Below are 21,861 nucleotides of genomic sequence, written 5' to 3'. Positions count from 1 at the left end.
AGTAATTGTAGGAAAAGAAAATAAACAAGAAAGAAAGTTTATGAATCAACATTTGGAAGATTGATATATTTCACTACCATCTAAGAATATAATTTGGTAATTAAATTACAACCCCTAGACCTAAAATTAAGCAAAAAGATATGCTGAAAGTACCAAACTCCAAAAGTCAATAAAATACTATTTATTTAAATTCAAATAGAATTAAAAAATTATATATTATTAAAAGTGGAAATCACCAAAGTGCAAAGTTGGATTACCTTTTTCCCTTACACTAAATTAAAATATCGTAAAGTATTTATATTCATTAATTATTAACTACTAATCCAACATAAAAGTTTAATTTTTTTAATCATAAGTTATGAGTTACACCTCCACCAACATGAATTTTTAATCATTTTAAGTTTTCTAAGCATCAAGATCAGTTTTTAAAACTATTTGTTGTCGAAATATTTTTAAAAAGGGACATGTTGTTCTAAGTATAAGATATATTAGAACTATATAAGAAAAATATCACATATTGAACAATATGTGTATAACTACAAACAATTATACTTCTCTTTCAAAATTTTGTTACTCAATACTTCTTGCAAGTTTTAGAAGAATCTAAATCAATTATATTTTCTGAACTAATTAACACAGGACACACGTGCAACACACGTGCCTCGAAACTAGTAATTACAAAAAGTGTACAGATATAATGAATAATATTGTTGTTATCTCTAGAATTTCGTTATAGAGGATAAAATAAAACATGAAAATTTAATTATGGAAAAAATCATGGCATTATAACAAATGATTGTATTCATGTATTTTACCTATGGCTTACTTATATTAATACATCGCAATGTCTTTTTGGTAATATATGACACATCTTAATTTTTTGTTTATATTTTCAACTTTAAGACCATAAATTTACTAATGTAACATAAATGAAACCTTAATCCCAGTTGATATTTTGCCCACCATCATCGAACTCGCTCTCCGGCGTCAAAACTCAACTTTTGCCCACCATTATCGAACTCGCTCTCCGGCGTCAAAACTCAATGTTTGCTCACCATCATCGAACCTGCTCTACGGCGTCAAAACTCATATTTCCCACTATCATCAAACTCGCACTCCGACATGAAATCTCAATTTTTTCCCACCATCATTGTACTCGCTCTCCATCGTCAAAACTCAACTTTTGCCATCTCTCTCATTTAATTAATTCTAATTGTCAGTTGGTTCTGTTTTTCTCACGAAATTAATTGCCTAAACCATTTACCTTGTGAATATTAATAATAAACATGTTGCAGATTCACTAAAATTGCTTCATTTTTTTGTCGATTGTCAGTTAAAAATTTGTACTACTCTTCAATTTAACGATCTACTCCTATTCCATAATTCACTTTTTTGGTATTAGTATTTGAACATTTGGGGATGAAAAGAGGGGAAACTTTTTATCCTATGTGTTGTGATTTTCTAAATCTTAAATAAAAGTTATAGTATTAAAATTTTAAGATATTTACGAAATCCTTCTTACTTGTCTTAGAAGAGAAGAAATTGCATTTAAAAAAAACAAGAAAGAAAGTTTATGAATCAACATTGGAAGATTGATATATTTTCACTACCTTCTAAGAATATAATTTTGTAATTAAACTACCACTTCTAGACCTAAAATTACGCAAAAAGCTGTTCTGAAAGTACCAAACTCCAAAAGTCAATAAAATACTATTTATTTAAAATTCAAACAGAATTAAAAAATCATATATTATTAAAGTGGGAAGCACAAAAGTGCAAAGTTGGATTACCTTTTTACCCCTTCACTAAATTAAAATTTCTTTAAGTATTTATGTTAATTAATTATTAACAACTAATCCAACATAAAAGTTAATTTTTTAATCATTAGTTATGAGTTACACCTATGAATTTTAATCATTTTCAGTTTTCTAAGCATCAAGATCAGTTTTATAAACTATATGTTGGGGAATTATTAAAAAAGGGACATGTTGTTCGAAGTATAAGACATATTAGAACTATATAAGAAAAATATCACATAGTGAACAATGGGTGTAATTACAAACAATTATACTTCTCTTTCAAAATTTTGTTACTCAATACTACTTGCAAGTTTTAGTAGAATCTACATCATTTTTTTTGTACTAATTAACACAGGACACACGTGAAACACACGTGCTTGGGAACTAGTAATTATAAAAAGTGTACTGATATACTGAATAATATTTTTGTTATCTTTAGAATTTTGTTATAGAGGATAAAATAATAATGAAAAATTGATTATGGAAAAAATCACGGCATTGTAACAAATGTTTTATTCATGTTATTTATCTATGGCTATTTTATATTAATAAATCACAATGTTTTTTTGGTAATAAATGACACATTTTAATTTTTGTTTATATTTTCAACTTTAAGACCATAAATTGACTAAAGTAACATAAATGAAACCTTAATCCCAGTTGATATTTTGCCCACCATCATCGAATATGCTCTCAGGTGTCAAAACTCACTTTTGCCCACCATCATCGAACTCGCTCTCTGGTGTCAAAGCTCAACTTTTGCTCGCCATCATCGAACCTGCTCTGCCGCTCAAAGCACAACTTTTTCCCATCACCATCAAACTCGTACTCCGGCATGCATACTCTATTTGTCCCACCATCATCGAAATCACTCTCCGGCGTCAAAACTCAAGTTTTGCCCATCTCACGCAGTAAATTAATTTTAATTGTAAGTTGATTTTGTTTTTCTCATGAAATGAATAGCCTAAGACCTTTCCCTTGTGAATCTTAACACAAACATGTTGTAAATTCACTCAAATTGTTCCATTATTCTTTTTTGCGATTGCCGGTTTAAAATTTGTATTACTCTTCAATTTAGCGATCTACTCCTATTCCTTAATTCACTTTTTGGTATTAGTATTTGAACATTTAGGGATGAAAAAAGTGGAAATTTTTTAACCTATGTGTTGTGATTTTCAAAATCTTAAATAAAAGTTATAGTTTTAAAATTTTAAGATATTTATGAAATCCTTCTTACTTGTCCTAGAAGAGAACAAATTGCAGGAAAAAAAAACAAACAAGAAAGAAAGTTAATGAATCAACATTGGAAGATTCATATATTTTCACTACCTTCTAAGAATATAATTTATTACAAAACTACAACTTCAAAACCTTAAATTACGCAAAAAGATATTTTGAAAATACTAAACTGCAAAAGTCAATAAAATACTATTTATTTTTAAAATTCAAATAGAATTAAAATTCATATATTATTCAAAGTGGGAAGCACCAAAGTGCGAACTTGGATTACCTTTTTACCCCTACACTAAATTAAAATATCATAAAGTATTTATATTAATTAATTATTAACTACTAATCTAACATAAAAGTTAATTTTTTAATCATTAGTTATGAGTTACACCTCCTCCAACATGAATTTTAATCATTTTCAGTTTTCTAAGCATCAAGATCAGTTTTATAAACTATTTGTTGTGGAAATATTAAAAAAAAGGGACATGTTGTTCTAAGTATAAGATATATTAGAACTATATACGAAAAATATCAAATATTGATTGTGTATAACTACAAACAATTATACTTCTTTATCAAATTTTTTTACTTAATACTACTCGCAAGTTTTAGTAGCATCTACATCATTTATTTTTTCAATATTAATTAGCACAGGACACACGTGCAACATACGTGCCTGGAAAACTAGAAATTATAAAAAGTGTACTGATATAATGAATAATATTGTTGTTATCGGTAGAATTTTTTATGGAGAATAAATAAAACATGATAAATTGTTTATGGAAAAAGTCATGGCATTATAACAAATGATTGTATTCATGTATTTTACCTATGGCTTACTTATATTAATACATCGCAATATTTTTTTGGTAATTAATGACACACCTCAATTTTTGTTTATATTTTCAACTTTAATATCATAAATTGACATAAGTAACATAAATGAAACCTTAATCCCAGTTGATATTTTTCCCACCATCATCGAACTCGCTCTCTGGTGTAAAAATGCACTCAACTTTTGCCCACCATCATCGAACTCTCTCTCTGGTGTCAAAACTCGACTTTTGTTCACCATAATCAAACCTGCTCTTCGGCGTCAAAACTCACCTTTTGCCTACCATCATCAAACTCGCTCTCCGGCGTGAAAACTCAATTTTTTCCCACCATCATTGAACTCGCTCTCTGTCGTCAAAGCTCAACTTTTGCCCATTTCTCTTACTTACTTAATTCTAATTGTGAGTTGGTTCTGTTTTTCTCATGAAATTAATAGCTTAAGCCCTTTTCCTTGTGAATTTTAACAATAAACATGTTGTAAATTCACTAAAATTGCTTCATTTTTTTTTGCAATTGTCGGTTAAAATTTTTTAGTGCTCTTCAATTTAGCGATCTACTCCTATTCCATAATTCACTTTTTTGGTATTAGTATTTGAACATTTGGGGATTAAAAGAGGGGAAATTTATCATCCTATGTGTTATGATTTTCGAAATCTTAAATAAAAGTTATAGTATTAGAATTTTAAGATATTAACCAAATCCTTCTTACTTGTCTTACAAGAGAACAAAAATTGCTGGAAAAGAAAAAAAAACAAGAAAGAAAGTTTATGAATCAACGTTGGAAGACTGATACATTTTCACTAATGTCTAAAAATATAAATTATAATAAAACTACAACTAAGTAAAAAGATATTCTGAAAGTACTAAACTGCAGTAAAAGATTTACGATTTTGAAGAAAATTTTCAACCCTGCTTTAGGAGTTGCAAAAATGTTGGTCTTCTATTTTGGAATCTCAACACTTGATATCTGAAAGTGATCTTGTTATTAAATCTACATATTCATCTTTAGGCTCTCTGTGAACTAAATCTTTTTATCATGTCTTCTTGCTTCATTTGCATCTTGAATTTTTACTTACCCATTTTATTTCTTGAAACATAGGTAACTCTTTTATTGTTTTAATTGCTTTAGGAATATTGAAAGCTCCTTTAAACCTAATAAGTTCATATTTCACTTGTGCTTTTACAATTCTAGGATCATCTTCTAATTTTTTCAACATGTGATCTTTTCATGATCTACATAAATATCTTCCATTAGATAAAATAAAAAATGTTTACCTATCATCTTAATATTTAAAGCTTCCTTTCCAGCACCATCATTGATAAAACAATACTTATCCTCAAAAGATACTTCGTATCTTTTTTCTACCAATTAATAAATCTTCAACATGTTTTGATCAATATCAGGTACATAAAGAAGATTTGAAACCGCCTTATTACCTGAACCGGTTTTGATGAAAACAATTCATGTTCCTTCTACACGAATCTTGACACCATTTCTCGTCGTCATCCTCCTCCGACGATGACCCATTTTTCCATAGGGCTCATAGTGTGGGTGATTTTTCAAATTTTTACCCCTGCTTGAGTTTTAAATCTAGTTGTGAAGGCTCCTTCAATGATAACATCTTGCCTCAAAAATATTTTTTGCCCATGTGCCTGCAAAGAATCTAACAACTATTCCAAGGTTATGGCTAGATCTCATGTGTTTTCTAAGGTAGTTATACATGCTTCATATCTCTCGAGCACTACTAGAACTCGATTTATTTCAACAATTATTGAATCCTTAAATTCAGTGCCTAATAATTTTATCTTATTCACAATGCCAAGCAACATGTCTGAGTATTCTTTGATTGTCTCTCAAACTCTCTTATTAATTCAATATTAGCATTCATCGAATTCTTTCATCTCTAGCATATTCTTTCTTCATATATTCCCATTTTTTTTGGTAATGTGAGTGATATATTTCTTTTTGAAAATAATTTTTGAAACAACAACAAATGGAGTTGCCTTCGCCTTAGACTTCGTGACTTTCTTTTTCTTGTGACTTTTTTAAAACAAATTTATACCACTTTTTCTTTAAATTAATTGGGACCAAGACCATTTTGTTGGGTTTTATTTGCCCTAAATTTCTTACCATAAATAGGTTTTCCTTTTAGGAAAATGTTTTGGATTGACTAATTCTTTTTCTGGTAGGAAAAGGTTTAGGACTCTATAAATAGAGGCATGTTTCTTCTAACTTAATCAGCATTCACAATGTAGTCTTAAGGTCTTTGAGAGTTCTGGTTAGAGGGAGAATTTGTGAGTCACAAGCTTGATACGTTATCACTTGTGTGAACCTCCCATGTATTCCGAGTGAATTGGTTGAGATTGTTTCCCTCTGTATTTTGTACTCTCATATTTATAGTGGATTGCTCATCTCCTTTGTGGACGTAGGTCAATTGACCGAACCACGTTAAATTGTGTCTTTTAGTATATTTCTCATTGTCTTCTTACTCGTGGTCTTTTGAGGTTTGCTTTGCTAGCTTCCCCGTTTACACCTGCTTATTTTCGGTCCTAACAAGTGGTATCAGAGCCAGATTCAATGATGGAGTCAGGTTCAGTGTTTCGATAATCGATGATTAAACCAGGTTAGAAGAAGGTGTTCATCTTGGCGGGTGTAGTTGTAGCTGCAACCTTTTTGACAGTAACGAAGATTTTGTCGGAGAAATTGTTTCAGAGAGGTTCTCTGTGTTGAGATATAAATTTTGCAAAGGAGATTATGGAGAGGAGAAGCTAGTTGTTGAAGATTAAGTGAAGAAGGTGGAAAAATTTATTTTGTCAGAAATTCAGGCCAAGGGGGAGATTTGTTGGGTTTTATTTGCCCTAAATTTCTTACCATAAATAGGTTTTCCTTTTAGGAAAAGGTTTTGGATTGACTAATTCTTTTTCTGGTAGGAAAAGGTTTAGGACTCTATAAATAGAGGCATGTTCCTTCTAACTTAATCAACATTCACAATGTAGTCTTAAGGGCTTTGAGAGTTCTGGTTAGAGGGAGAATTTGTGAGTCACAAGCTTGATATGTTATCACTTGTGTGAACCTCCCATGTATTCCGAGTGAATTGGTTGAGGTTGTTTCCCTCTGTATTTTGTACTTTCATATTTATAGTGGATTGCTCATCTCCTTTGTGGACGTAGGTCGATTGATCGAACCACGTTAAATTGTGTCTTTTAGTATATTTCTCATTGTCTTCTTACTCGTGGTCTTTCGAGGTTTGCGTTGCTAGCTTCCCCGTTTACACTTGCTTATTTACGATCCCAACACATTTTATTTATAATAACAAGGAAACAAACACTTGAAAAAGTTTCAAGTCCCGACAAATTAAAACAAAATAAAAGAGGAAAAGGAAGAGTCATAAACACAACTCTTCCATTTTCTTTCACTGTTAATGGCTTCATCTTCTTCCTTGTGTACATGGTGGATCTGAACTTTATGTTGGTAAGAATCACTCCACATCCATTCATTCCTTATCAATATTTTTCACTTAAGTTATAATATTTTTTCTTATCCGAATTTCAAATATGTTTCAGCTCATTCAAGACTCGTGGATCTCCATTTTTGTACCTTTCTTCGTCCATTGACTGCTTCATCTTTCTTGTATGGTTCATGTAATATTTATTGTCTATGTAATTTATATTTGAGAATAAGTTGTTTTTGGTGATGTTATCTTTGCATTATTTCTTTTTGATGTACTTCTGTTAGAAGCTGTTGTTTTTTCCTTTACTAGGCTGGAATGTGATTGTTGAGTTCACGTCACCATATGTTCGATCTGTTTATGTTTTCCTTGTGTTGAATATGAAGTTAGGATTTAGAGCTTTGTCCGTGTTGACTATACACTTTACTTTGCTTGTTAGTTCTTTGAATTCCTTGAATATTTGTTTCCTTTCTAATCTAATGGTAGATTGGGCATGTAATATGCTACTTTGTTACCTTCTTTATATATGCAATGTACTTATGTGTCACAGTAATTCATAAAATTCCTTGATATCCTCAATTATTGTGTTGCTCTGTCATGGCGTCTCCCATTCACCCTTTAGGATTTTCTTCAGTAATAGAGACTTTGTCTCTATTATGCATCTTGTGTATCCTTCTACGACAACATATGCTATTTCCTCCCTGATTACAATTCCATATGCCTCTGTATTGGTAGTATCAGGTATTATGTCTGATTGTGCAGAAATAAAGTCACTTGTACTACTTTTGATACAGAAGTCGTATGAGCTTCTTCTCGGATTTCCCCAACCTGCACCATCGTGTTGAACTTTATTCTGCCGATAGGAGGTGGATGCCATTGGACCATTTTGTAGTGCACTATAGTTTTGAAGCTAGCTAAGACTTCCACTGTGTTTGGACATTGAGATGGTAGATTCCGCACCTTTGGGAACTTAAACGTTGCCAATTGCCATATATTAGTGTTTACCTGATGCACTAATCTAACCTGATGCACTAATCTGTTGAAACTGATTGTTCCTCCATGCTTCAAGTTATTTCTTCTTTTCCATAATTCCCATATGATGATACTACGTGTTGCCTTTATGACTTGTCTTAGTTGTGTCGAGCCAGACCATGTCCACCATTTATTTGTGAATTGTTATAATTGTATTCCATCATGATTGATACCTGCAGACATTGAAAACTTTCTCCACAACCTTTCAGCAGTGTAGGAGGTTAGAAAAACATGAGATTAGGGTGTTGGCAGCAATGACTTCTATAAGGCAAACTAATTCCCATTCTTTGTCAATAGGTAGTCTTAACTTCCATGCCCTCCATAGTGTGAAAGCCATCTTAAATGGCAATTTTTTGATCCACATATTCTTAAATATCTCATGTTTCTCATCCTTTTGTCTGATATAATGCCAAGCACTTTTAACAAAGTATTTACCATTTTGTTACAACATCCAAATTGATTTATCATGTACGCCAATATTTTGGGAAGGGTTAATTGTTGTGGTTATAAGTAGCACAATCTCTTCTGGTAGGCATTGATTTAAAAAATCTGACCTTCATCTTCCTTCCTCAGAAAATTGTCTGATCTCAATTTCTTCATCTTCCCATACATCTGGTAGGCAATAATATAGAGCACCTAGTGATTGTCATGACCTAAACCATTGTGATTGGCACCCACACTGACACTCTAGTGGGAGAACCACTACTACCATCCAACTAAAGGAAAAATATAAAACTAAGGTATTTATGTTATAGAAGCAAATCAAATAAACTTAAAAAATGCGAAAAAGTACACCTAGAATCTGAAAGTCAATCTATACCAAAACTCTAACAATGACAAGTCTAAGAACAAGGGGTAAAACCCCGAAACTAAACAACAAACTAATTAATAGTTTGATTCGGAAGAGAGTGGACTTAAACAAAGAGAACTCAAGGCAGCCCGGAAGAACTAGCTCACCCTTGAGTTCGAAACAGTCCCTGATCCTCTAAACGAGGTCTAACAATAGCCGCCTGAAGATGCCCTGTACTCAACAAAAATAAGAGCAAGTGCAAAATTAGTACCTAACGATCATGTATTGGTAGGATCATGTGGCTATCCCGATAAGTGAAACATATATAAGTAATTACAACAATATAACCACATACATACCGAATATCAACAACATTAATTTACACAATATCATAGCATAAGAGAACCAAACCACAACCACTGTTATAGTCTACTGGTGCAATGCATGAATGAATTCTCATTCCATCATTCACACTAAGTAGAACTCTTTAAGTAGTCATAAGTCATAGTCCGTATATAATGAGTACAATTATCACAAGTAGTTGGTCCTCTCACAGAATTCAATTTCAAACTGTTAACAGGTCGGAACGTGGCAATCCGATCCAATTTTAATGTCGGAACGTGGCAATCGATCTCAGTTAGCACGTCGGAACGTGGCAATACAATCCAACTTTTATGCCAGAACGTGACAACCAATCCTAGTTAGTATGTTGGAACGTGACAATTCGATCCCTATCACACATCACATTCACACACATAATCACATTATCAAGATCATACAACAAGAGGTGATTCATGACTTACAATTATTCGTTCATACTTTTTTACATAGTGTGTGATCAATAATGCAATATTCTCATACATACATGCATTATAATGAAACAATAACAAACATATATCACACCAACATGAAATCAAAACACTCACCTAGCTCGAATACAAGATTAAATCCTCCAAAGCAGTTGAATCTTCAATTTCTGTGTTCTTTCCGCTTGTTCTAGATCTACAAAAATTAATATACACAAGGATCAACAATCAAAGGTCTAATTATTCGAATTATAACAAACTCAATAACCCTAGACCAAACCCAAGATCATAATACCCAATTTAGGGTTTTTTCCACCATAATTCTTAGATCAAAACCCTTCCTGATCGATGATAACCAGGAAAAAAGTAGTACGAATCAAAATGGATGCGGAGTTAAAACCTTATCTTTAGCCTAAAAATGGTGAAAGCTGTTAAGAACTCGTCCGAGGTCGCCTCCTTAGTCCTAAAAGTCAAAAATACCAAATAGGGTCGTCTTCAGATTTATAAGAGACTATAAAATGCGTTTGTCTTGCTACAGCAGACCCATCCCGCTGCACCATGCCTCAGCGCAGATAGAATGTACCCATTCACAAAAAGATCAATTCCGATAGTTTTACTAGTCCAAATTCGATTACGTAAAGTGTTACGACTTCCTTATCATCTTAGCTATCTACTCATGTAATAAAATTTACAATTAGATCTCTTATCGTTACTACATTTTTCCTACACCTTAATGAATATGATTTCTTCCAAATTTGGATTAGGTTGGGTAATTGCAAGTCACTACAAAGGAGTTTTCTAGACCAATTCTTTCTTCATTGACTTTTCCATAACGACAGAATCAGTTCGTACAATGATGTATAATTCTCATACAAAACACTAGAGTCTCCACACTTGACCATCCAACAATATCTGATGCTCAACTGGTTCTCTCATTGACACCATCTTCTTCCATGTTGTAGATGCTCCACTTGTAGTAGCAATGACAGGGTGTAACTTTTTTGTTGTCAATCTTTAATCATCCAATAGGTACAACATTAGTTATTTCTTTTTAGCATTAGACAATAGTTATTTCCTTTTAGTAGTAGTACTTTTTTCCTGTGATATTATAGTTTTTCATTCCAATTATGTTGGAAAGTCATGTCCTAGTTTCTAGGGGTAGTTATCTTTTAAGTGTTGTATTTAAATTGTCTGTTTGTGTTCGGAAATGTAGGCTGAAAAGTAATTTTAGTTTTTTAGTACTATAATTCAATAGATTGCAGGTTCTCTTTTAACGAACTAGCACCATAGGTCGTAAGAAGAAAACTTCAGATTTCATATTGCAACATCCCATAACGAATTCATAATCGGGGACCATAAAAACTTAATATCGGAGAAGGAGTTCTGGGAGATCAAATTCAACATCATCTAGCACAATTGTTTAACTTGTTCAATGAAAAACGTGCAACAAATTTGGCCAGATAGGAAGCAATAAATACTCATTTGGATGCACTTTCAAAGGATTTAGAGATTTCTAAGGTCAATTATGATTCAAATGAAAAAACAAGTCAGAATCGCGGTTGGAAGGGAAAAATAAGTGGTTAGAGGGTCAAGTTCAGTAGAAGGAGATAGTTTCATCATTACTCGGCGGCGGAATAGTCTAGTGGACCCTTGTACTTGTATGAATTTGTATTGTGAACCCTTCTACTTACATGCTTGTCAACTGAACCCTTAAACTCAATTATAATGAGACTTTTAAACCCCTCGAACGATGTGTGTAGCTCAATCTCTTTTATATAAATGACATGTCATATCCACATCACATATATGTATGCCATGTCATAATTGTTTTTAAAATTATTATTAATAAAATTGTTTAATAAAAGAAAAATAATAAAATATTAATTATATTTTTTTTACACTAGAACTCCATTACTCTCTCCTACTCACACTATTTCACCGCCAAAGTCATCGCCGGAAAACCATTTTTTCCGGTGATACCACTCATATTCTCACCTTTACCTGACTTCATCTCCTTCACACATTATCATCATTTTCCTTTCCTCTTCCGACCTCCATAAAACCACAACCTAAGCCACCAACCATCAGATCTAGGCAGTCGGCCGCCGTCGAATTTCTCCCTATTTGAATAACAGCAGAAGAGAAATCAAGAGCGTAAAGATGAGTTGCACTACTTCAACATTGCTGAGAATGAAGCAGACGAAGAATATTAAATATGGATATTCAATGTCCATTTATCTTCTTATCTTGAACCTTATATCATCTGTTTGATAAGACACATTAATAACTCAATAATCTTTACGCTCTTGATTTCTCATTTCTAGATTATTGATTTTTTGTTTCCTAAAGAAAACGTTACTTTGATTAAAAAAACCATCAGATTTAGTCGGACAGTATCACCATTTTCGCCTTCATCTTGGAAGCAAACAATCACAATTTTTGTCTCCACCCCTAAAGGTTATTTATTTATTTGTACTTTCACTATTCCAAGAATCTTGATCTATCTCTGCTTCATTCAATGGCACACTGATACTCTTTCCTAGTACTATTTTTTGTGTTCAGGATGCAAAGCAAACTTTCTGGATTGTATTTCTATTCGAGCAACTGCTAGTAGTAGCAGTAATAGTGGTGGTGGTGGCACTAAGGATGAAATTCCAAGAAGAAGAGAGAAAGAGGGTTGAGGCAGAGGAGAGACGGGTGGGAGTGGGGTGGTAGAGAGACGGGTGGGAGTGGGGAGGAAGATGGGTTTTTTTTTTAAATTTTTTTTTTGATAATTATTATTTTTATTTAAATGTTTTAATATAAAATACCTTTCACTCACTGTCAAACGTGTGTTGTCACGAAAATTTCCAACTCAGCATTATCAATGGTCAAAGGGGTTTAAAATATTATGTTCTAGTTAGTTTAAGGGTTCAGTTGACAAACTTGTAAGTAGAAGGGTTCACAATACAAACGCATACAAGTACAAGGGTCCACTAGACTGTTCCGCCTTACTCGGCATACAAAGTTGGATTCCCATGATTTAATGGCCAAGAGGACTCTTTGGGATAGTTGAACATATGTGAACATTTCTTTTGACACCAATAAACTCCAGAAGAAAAAAAGGTTTGAATTGCTTCTTTTCATTTAGAAAGCAATGCACAACTTTGGTTTCTTCAACTAGAGATATATATGCCTCAACCATGTTGTGATGAATTCAAGTGTCAATGTAACCTTTGCTTTGGGACACCAATTAGAAGTTAGAAATTCGGAGAATTGGATAAGTTATGCCATATTGGGTCTGTGAAAAATAAGCAAGAAAAGTTTGAGCAGTTAATTTTGCTGTCTTGTACACTCACTCAGTTGTAAAAAATAAACTATATATCAGTGGTCTTACTGATTATATAGCCGTTGAGGTTAAGTTGCATAATCCTCCAGATTTGTCAACAGCGATGAGTTTATCTCAACTTTTTGAACGCAAGAAACAACCCATTTGTTCGCAATTGTTAGATGCTTGGAAATCCAAGACAACATATTTCTCTCCTCAACATCATGTCATATTTGTGAAGAAACTGACCAGATCTGAAATGGAGGAAAGACGTCTTAAGGGACTTTGTTTCAATTGTGATGAATCATTCACCGGAAGTCATCAATGCAAGAAATTATACTGGATTGACTTTATAGATGATGAGAAATTTTTGTTGGAAAGGAGGGAAATACTAATTTCCGCACTTAACGCTCGAGGACAAGCGTGATTTAAAGGAAGAGAGTAATGTTATCACTCTTTACTCATCCAATAGTTACAACATTAGTTATTTCTTTTTAGCAGTAGAAAATAGTTATTTCCTTTTAGTAGCAGTTATTTTACTATATTAGTACTTTTTTTCTTTCCAGTTATGTTAGGAAGTCATGTCCTAGTTTCTAGGGGTAGTTATCTTTTAAGTGTTGTATTTAAATCGTCTGTTTGTATTAGGAAATGTAAGCAAAAAAGTAATTTTAGTTTTTGAGTACTTTAACTAAAGAGATTGTAGGTTCTCTCTTAACGAACCATCACCATAGGTCGTAAGAAGAAAACTTCAGAATTCATATTACAACATCCCATAACGAGATCCATAATCGGGGATCATAACATTTTTGCAATACTTGTTTGCCACGTAAGAGCTTCACATTGATGGTTTGGTTCTAACATGCAACCATAGCTACCAAAACATGGCATTAGACATATCGAATAAGGATCTGAAACCAATACCATCTTCATCCTTTGGGAAGCACAAATCTTCTCATTTGACCTAGTGTCTTTTCCTACACTCTGGTCTAGTGGCTTTTTATTAATACTAATCATAAAAAAAAATTCTTGTGACTCTTGATTTTAGCATTGGTGAAATGTTTTGGCAGCGAATTAATTTCATAATCCACTTTCACAACTTTCCAATGATTAAGAGCCTCCAAGTAAGTTTCCATTCACACAAGCCATAATTGATATTTTTCACCATTATAAAACAAATGGAGTAATTCATGAAAAGCTTAGAAAAAAAACAAGAAAAAAAGCTTATGAATTAATGTTGAAAGATTGATATGTTTTGGGAAAATGCACAAGTACCCACTTAGACTATGACCGAAATTTCAGAGACACACCTTAACTAAACTAAGGTCCTATTAACCCCTGAACTTATTCTTTTTTTGTAATTTTGTGCACCTTTTGTCTTACATGGCACACTTTGTGAATCCACACATTTGAGGTGTGTGAGAGATATTTGGATGCCACGTAAGCAAAAAAGGTGCACAAAATTACCCAAAAAATAAGTTTACGCGGTAATAGGACCTTAATTTAGTTAAGTTGTGTCTCTGAAATTTCGGTCACAGTCATGGGGGTACTTGTGCATTTTCCCATAGATTTTCACTACAGACTAAGAATACAATTTATAAGTAAAGTCAACTTCTAAAGCTAAATTAAACTAAAAGATCTATTGAAAATACAAACTCTTAAAGTCTATATAAGACTATTTATTCACAATTCAAATAGAATTCAACTCCTAATTAAAAGGGCTTACTAGTTGACTAGGTCTATTTTAATAAAATTCCTCTAATAAAAACTTTACAATTCTATTTCTCACACATTCCATCAACAATGTAGATTGAGTGGCTTTAATTAGTTTGGAGTCCATGAAAATTCAAACTTTTATTTTGATTTGAAAGAGGGTCAATCGACAATTTAATTTCACTTACAAATGCCGTAAAACTTATGCTAACGGTAAAAATATATCATTCTTTTTTTTATATATTTTGTTTAATCAAAAATCAATTAAATAAAATTAATATTTAATATGTGATATCATATTAAATATATATTTATTTTACAGCAAACCTTCCTTAAATCATAAATTCCAAAAAACAAACTCTATCATGATATTTATTGATCTTCACACCAATAAAAATTAGGAAAATTACATTAATTATTCACAATCCAACGATCAAACTCCAACAAATCTATAAAGAGAAAAGGTTACACTATTTTCTTTTCACACTTCAATACTTCCCCCTTTATTTTTTATTATTTTTTATTTTTTAAAAAAACAAATGAAGCTCTCTTCCTCTTTAAAAGCAAAAAAAATCCTCTTTTTCTGCTTATGTAGATTGCCACATTGTGGAAACCATAGAACTATCAAAGATTTAAGGGAAAATGCACAAGTACCCCCTCAATCTATGCCTGAATCCCAGAGACACACTTATACTATACTAAGGTCCTATTACCCCCCTGAACTTATTTTATAAGTATATTTATACCCCTTTTTAGCCTACGTGGCACTAGTTTGAAAAAAAAAGTCAACCATCGTTGCGCCCACAAGATAGTGCCACGTAGGTCGAAAAGGGGTAAAAAATTATTAATAAAATAAGTTCAGGGGGGTAATAGGACCTTAGTATAGTATAAGTGTGTCTCGGAGATTTCAGGCATAGGTTGAGGGGGTACTTGGGCATTATCCCAAGATTTAACAAGAATATTGATGATGACATGTAGATTGGTAGATACTAGAGCTCGTTACTACTATTTTTATTATTACTCTGTGACAATTTTGATGATGCCACTTGAAGAATTGAACTAGTTTCTTCCTCATAAGGATCCGTCAAATCCATAGGTGTTAGAGCAAACGAGTCATTGAATGGCAGAGACTCGACCCTTTACTTCTTACTAGTTTTACTTTTTAACAATGTTAATGATGAAACTTCAAGAATTGAATTAGTTTTTTCCCCATAAGGATCCATCGAATTCATAGGCATTATAACAAATGAGTCATTCATAAAGTGATTGAAGGCTTAGAAACTAGATGGATGCTTATGGGGAAAAAACTAGTTCAATTTTTGAAGGGTCATCATCAACTTTGTCAAAGAGTAATAATAGTACTAAAAGTAATAGGGTCGAGTCTCAACCATTTAATGACTCATGTGTTATAACACCTATGGATTCGATGGATCCTTGTGAGGAAGAAACTAGTTCAATTCTTGAAGTGACATCATAAAAATTGTCAAAGAGTACTAATAATAGTAATAGTAGTAATGGGCTCGAGTATCTACCAATCTACCATGTCATCATCAATAGTCTTGTTAAATCTTTGAGAGTTTTAGTTTCCACAATGAGGCAATCAACATAGCAATGGAGGAAAAGAGGATTTTTTTTTTGGCTTTTCAATAGAGAAGAGAGCTTCATTTTTTTTAGAAAAAATAAAAAATAAAAGGGGGAAGTATTGAAGTGTGAAAAAAATACTGTGACCTTTTTTCTTTATATAGTTGTTGGAGTTTGATGGTTGGGTTGTGAATAATTAATGTTATTTTCCTGATTGTTAATTGGTTTGGAGAGCAATAAATATCATGATAGAGTTTGTTGTTGAAATTTATGATTTAAGGGAGGCTTGGTGTAAAATAAATATATATATGAAATATGATATCACATGTTAAATATTCATTTTATTTAATTGATGTTTGACTAAATAAAATATTTAAAAAAGAAAGACATACATTTATTATTAGCATAATTTTACTACATTTATGACATATGCTACATTTATAAGTTAAATTATATTGTGAATTGACTTAAAATGAACCCTCTTTCAAATTAAAGTAAAAATTTGAATTTTTATTATACCTTTATACAACTTTTTGTTTGGAAATTTAAGAGTATGAATTGAACTAGATGATTTTAGGGGTAAAATCAGTACACAGGGCTTTGGGCAGAAGGTAAAATGATGTAGTATTAGTTAAAACAATTGGGAAAAGACTTGAACTACCCCGACTTAAAACTGCTAAATTGACTCTCTAAAAGGCATTCATGGGCCGTCTAGAGCACCAGGATCTGTCAAGTGGGTTGTGAAGATGATTTGCACGGTAAGACTTCACTATTTTAAGCATAACTTTTTACTCCGATCTTGGAATTAGGAAAATTTATTATCGTTGGAAAGATAACTCAGCGAACTTTAATTTTATAAGTCATGTGTCACGGCCCGAGCCTACACCCTAGGCGTAGACGGCACTCGAAGACCATTGTTGGCCTCGAGCGGACCCTAGTCCTGACTTACTTACTTAGAAGAAGACTTAAACACAAGAGATAACTCAAGAAATGACTTAAAAGTAATACTTAGCCAAAGTGGAAACGCATGTCTTAAACTGAAATGAATAAGACTAAAGCACAATGTTATCTGTCCATGAAGCCTCTAAAACAAAGAATGATGTTGGGACTAAACTCCAGTCATTCTAACAACTTAAAATTAAGCGATAAAAGATATCCCCTTAAATGTAAGAAGACTCACCAACTGACTCTGAGCTACTCACTGGATGAATGGTACACCGGATGATGATCCTAGTTCCCTGCTATCACGCCCCGAGCTACCCCCGAGACGCGGACACGAAACCTAGGACCATAAGTGATCCCAAGCTAACCCTACTGGCATAACCATGAGCATACTAAATATAATAAACTAAATACGGAAGCTAAATCATAATTTAAACTGAAAAAATGAGGAATACCCATATTCTATAACTGAGATATTTGAAAACAATGAGTTTAATACAAAGGAAATATTAACTCAATACTAAGCTGAAACTAACTATGTCTGAAAATAGCCTCTAAACTGGACTAGAAATACTGGGACAAGCCCAGCTAAATCTAGCCAAAAATGAAACTAAATTACTAAAAGACTGAAAAAGAAGCTCATGGCTATTGTCCTCGGAGAATGAGGACTCACCACTGAATCTGCTGAACTGGAGATCCGGAATCAATCTATGCGTGATCTTGATGCTGAGAACCTGAACCTACATCACGAGAAGATGTAGCACACGTATGCGTCGGTACTTGAAGGTACTGAGCATGTAGGATAAAGTAATGCTCAAATATAACATAACTGAACAAGTACAAACGAAAGTATAATAATCTGAACATGATATACTAATTTCTGAGCTAGCTGGATGCAATGACCAATTTATAACATTCTGAAACTGAATACTAAATATACTGATAAATGGTCAATGCAAGAGATCTGACTGAACTGTAGGAGATACTAATAATCGATAATAAAACCGCATGATCTAAATGTGGAGTCCGATGTATATGGACTATCGAGAGGACCCAATATACCCTGCCAAAGGTATAAAGGCATGCTGGCGTGATCACTAAACTAATTGCCCACAGAGGGGACTTACAACCTACTTGGCTAGTATTTATGGGATTCTTGGGTACGCTAATCCCTAGTCCAACTCGGTATTATGCTACTCCATTGATATATGTAGTTAAGTGATTATGTCTGAATTTTATGTTACTACTGGATAGTTCAAAATTGAACATGCGAAATGGGAATGCAACATTTAATCTGATAATGATGCATTAAAAACTGAAGCATGTATAACTGCATGACTGAAATATCTGACCTAGCATGTGTAATTCAACAACTAAAGAAATACAAAGCTATGGTTTTGAAATTCATGTAATAATCTGAGTAATAACATGATAAACTGATTCGGAACATATAACAAATAAATTCATGAAGTCCTGTTGAAGTTCTAGAAACCTAAGGTCTAATCATGATATGGGAATCAAGAATCAGACTGAGAACTAGGGACGCAACGGGTGAAAGACACCCACTAATGAAATCCCACATACCTGGTGATGAAATTCACAGAAAAACACTTAGGTTTGGGGCTGGAACTGTTGGAACCTTACTGCGTTCTTGAACTTTTTCTCCATTTTTGCTTATAAATTTTCTAAGTTTTGATTAATGATTTTACTTAGGTAAGTATTAGTTATGTTTTAGGCTTAAACTGACTAAAATCTGATGATTTAAGGTCAAAATGATGTATCTTAGGGTTTAAACGAAGTGGGAAAAGACCAAAAGAACCCTGAGCAAGTTGTCTGACCAAACTACGACCTAGACAGACGGTCTGTCGTTCAATTGACGGTCTGTTGTTCGATCGACGGTCCGTCGTTCAATCGGTAGTCCGTCGTTTGGGTCTGTTTGACATGCCTTTACTAAAATGGACATCACTTTTTACTCGAAGCTCTACTTTAGCATGGTCGGTGGCTATAGAAAGCTAATTCAATTATCTATCTTTTGGTATGTCATGGGACACCTAATTCATTTTGTGCTAAGATTTATGATCATTTGAAACTTACCCAACTGCATTTCTCCGTTAACTGCCTGCTAATTACCACATACGGTCAGACCTACGGATTGTGGGTCCACCTACGGACCATGCTGGTTAATCGTAGTCCTTGTCAGAGAGTGGGTGAATGGGGTGTCAATCGATGGTCACAGACTACGGACCGTAGGTCCATCTATCGATCATGACTTAACCAATTTTTCCTGGGCTGAATTTTAGGAGTTTTGGATCCCACCGACATATGTGAAGAACGGATTGTTGGTAAGGCTACGGTCCGTCAATGCCACCGTTGGTTGCACCTGCAGGTTTTTCGAAAAACTGGTTGTTGGGTCTGTTTTAGATATAGGGTGTTACATTATCTCCCCCTTGGGAATATTCATTCTTGAATAAAGACTAAACTAGTTGAAATAAAGGGAGAGAGATGCAAACCCTTTGACTAAACACTGAGAATTGAGTTTCTGACTGAATTGGGTTTCGAGAACATGCAAATACGTTTAAAATGCAAGTACAAAATGAGGGAACCTGATTCTAAGACTGAATTCACGCATGAATGACTTGAAAACTGAAGAGGAACTATTACCTCAAGCTGGAGTTGAATCGAAAGGAAATAGGTGAAGATACTTGGGTTTCAGGGCTGCTTCTGCTTCCCAAGTAGCTCCCTTTACGGACTGACTCCTCCACAAAACATTGACTGAAGCGACTTCTTTGTTTCTAAACCTTCTAACCTGACGGTCAAGAATCTCAACTGGTACATCCTCATAAGAAAGACTATCTTTCACCGCTACACTCTCTAATGGCACTTTAGAGGCTAGGTCACCCACACACTTCTTCAAGACTGAGATGTGGAAGACCGGATGCACTGCTGCTAAGTCTGGTGGTAACTCTAACTCATATGCCACCTTTCCAACCCTTTTCAAGTTCTTGTAAGGGCCTACATATCTAGGGGTGAGATTTCTTTTCTTGACAAATATCATCAACCCTTTCATAGATGAGACTTTCAGAAAAACTCAATCATAAACTCGGAACTCTAGCTCCCTTCTCCTTGCATCTGCGTAAGATTTCTGACGACTCTGGGCTTCCATAAGCTTATCTCTAATGATTTGCCTTTTTTCCATAGAATAAAGGACTGAATATAGCCCTATCAACGCTGCTTAACCTACTTCAAATCAACCAACGGGTGATCTACATCTAAGCCCATACAAAGCTTCATAAAGGATCATCTGAATGCTGGACTGGTTGCTATTGTTGTAAGCGAAGTCAATCAGAGAAAGGCGATCATCCCACCAACCTTTGAAATCTATCACACAATATCTCAACATGTCTTCTATGGTCTGAATTGTACGATCTCCCAGTCCATCCGTCTGTGGGTGAAATGCTGTACTAAGATTAACTTGAATACCAAGACCCTTCTGAAATGACTTCCAGAAATGAGAGGTAAACTGAGGACCTCTATCTGAGATGATAGACAAAGAAACCCCATGCAACCTCACAATTTCATTAATATAAACTAGTAATAGTCTTCTGCCAAATCCGTAGTTTTGACCGCTAAAAAGTGAGAAGACTTAGTCATCCTATCGACCATCACCCAAATGCAGTCATGCTGTCTGCGAGTACTTGGTAACCCTGTGATGAAATACATATCGATCACTTTCCACTTCCAAGTAGGAATGTCAATCTCCTGAGTCATACACCCTTGTTTATGATGTTCCACTTTGACATAGTGGCAATTGTGGAACTTACTCACAAAATTTGCTATATCCCTTTTCATGACATTCCACTAATAGACTTCCCATAGATAGTGGTACATCTTAGTGGCACCTGGATGAATAGAATACCTGGAGTTATGGGCTTCTGAAAGAATATGCTGTCTCAACTCGCCCATATCAGGAACACACAACCTACCCTGGTAACGAAGTACACCATCTCCCCTTGGGAGAAAACCTTTACTCTCTGATTGTGGACTGCACCTTTAAGTTCAAGCAAGATTGGATCACTGTCTTACTTTTCCTTAACCTTCACTACCAAAAAAGATTCTGCCCCATTCTGAACTGTTACACCATTGTCTGATATGCTCATAAGGCGAACTCCCAAGTGAGCAAGCTTGTGAACTTCCTTCACTAGCTCCTTTATTTCTTCCTCAACATGGGAGACACTACCCATATATAATCTACTAAGAGCATCTGCTACTACATTCGCTTTACATGGATGGTAGTGCACACTTATATCATAATCCTTATGAAACCCAAGCCATCTCCTCTAGCGAAGATTCAACTCTTTCTGGGTGAACTCATACTTAAGGC

The sequence above is a fragment of the Solanum pennellii genome, chromosome 10 (assembly GCF_001406875.1).
Source record: "Solanum pennellii chromosome 10, SPENNV200".
Taxonomy (NCBI): Eukaryota; Viridiplantae; Streptophyta; class Magnoliopsida; order Solanales; family Solanaceae; genus Solanum; species Solanum pennellii.
Note: the sequence above shows the minus strand (reverse complement) of the source record.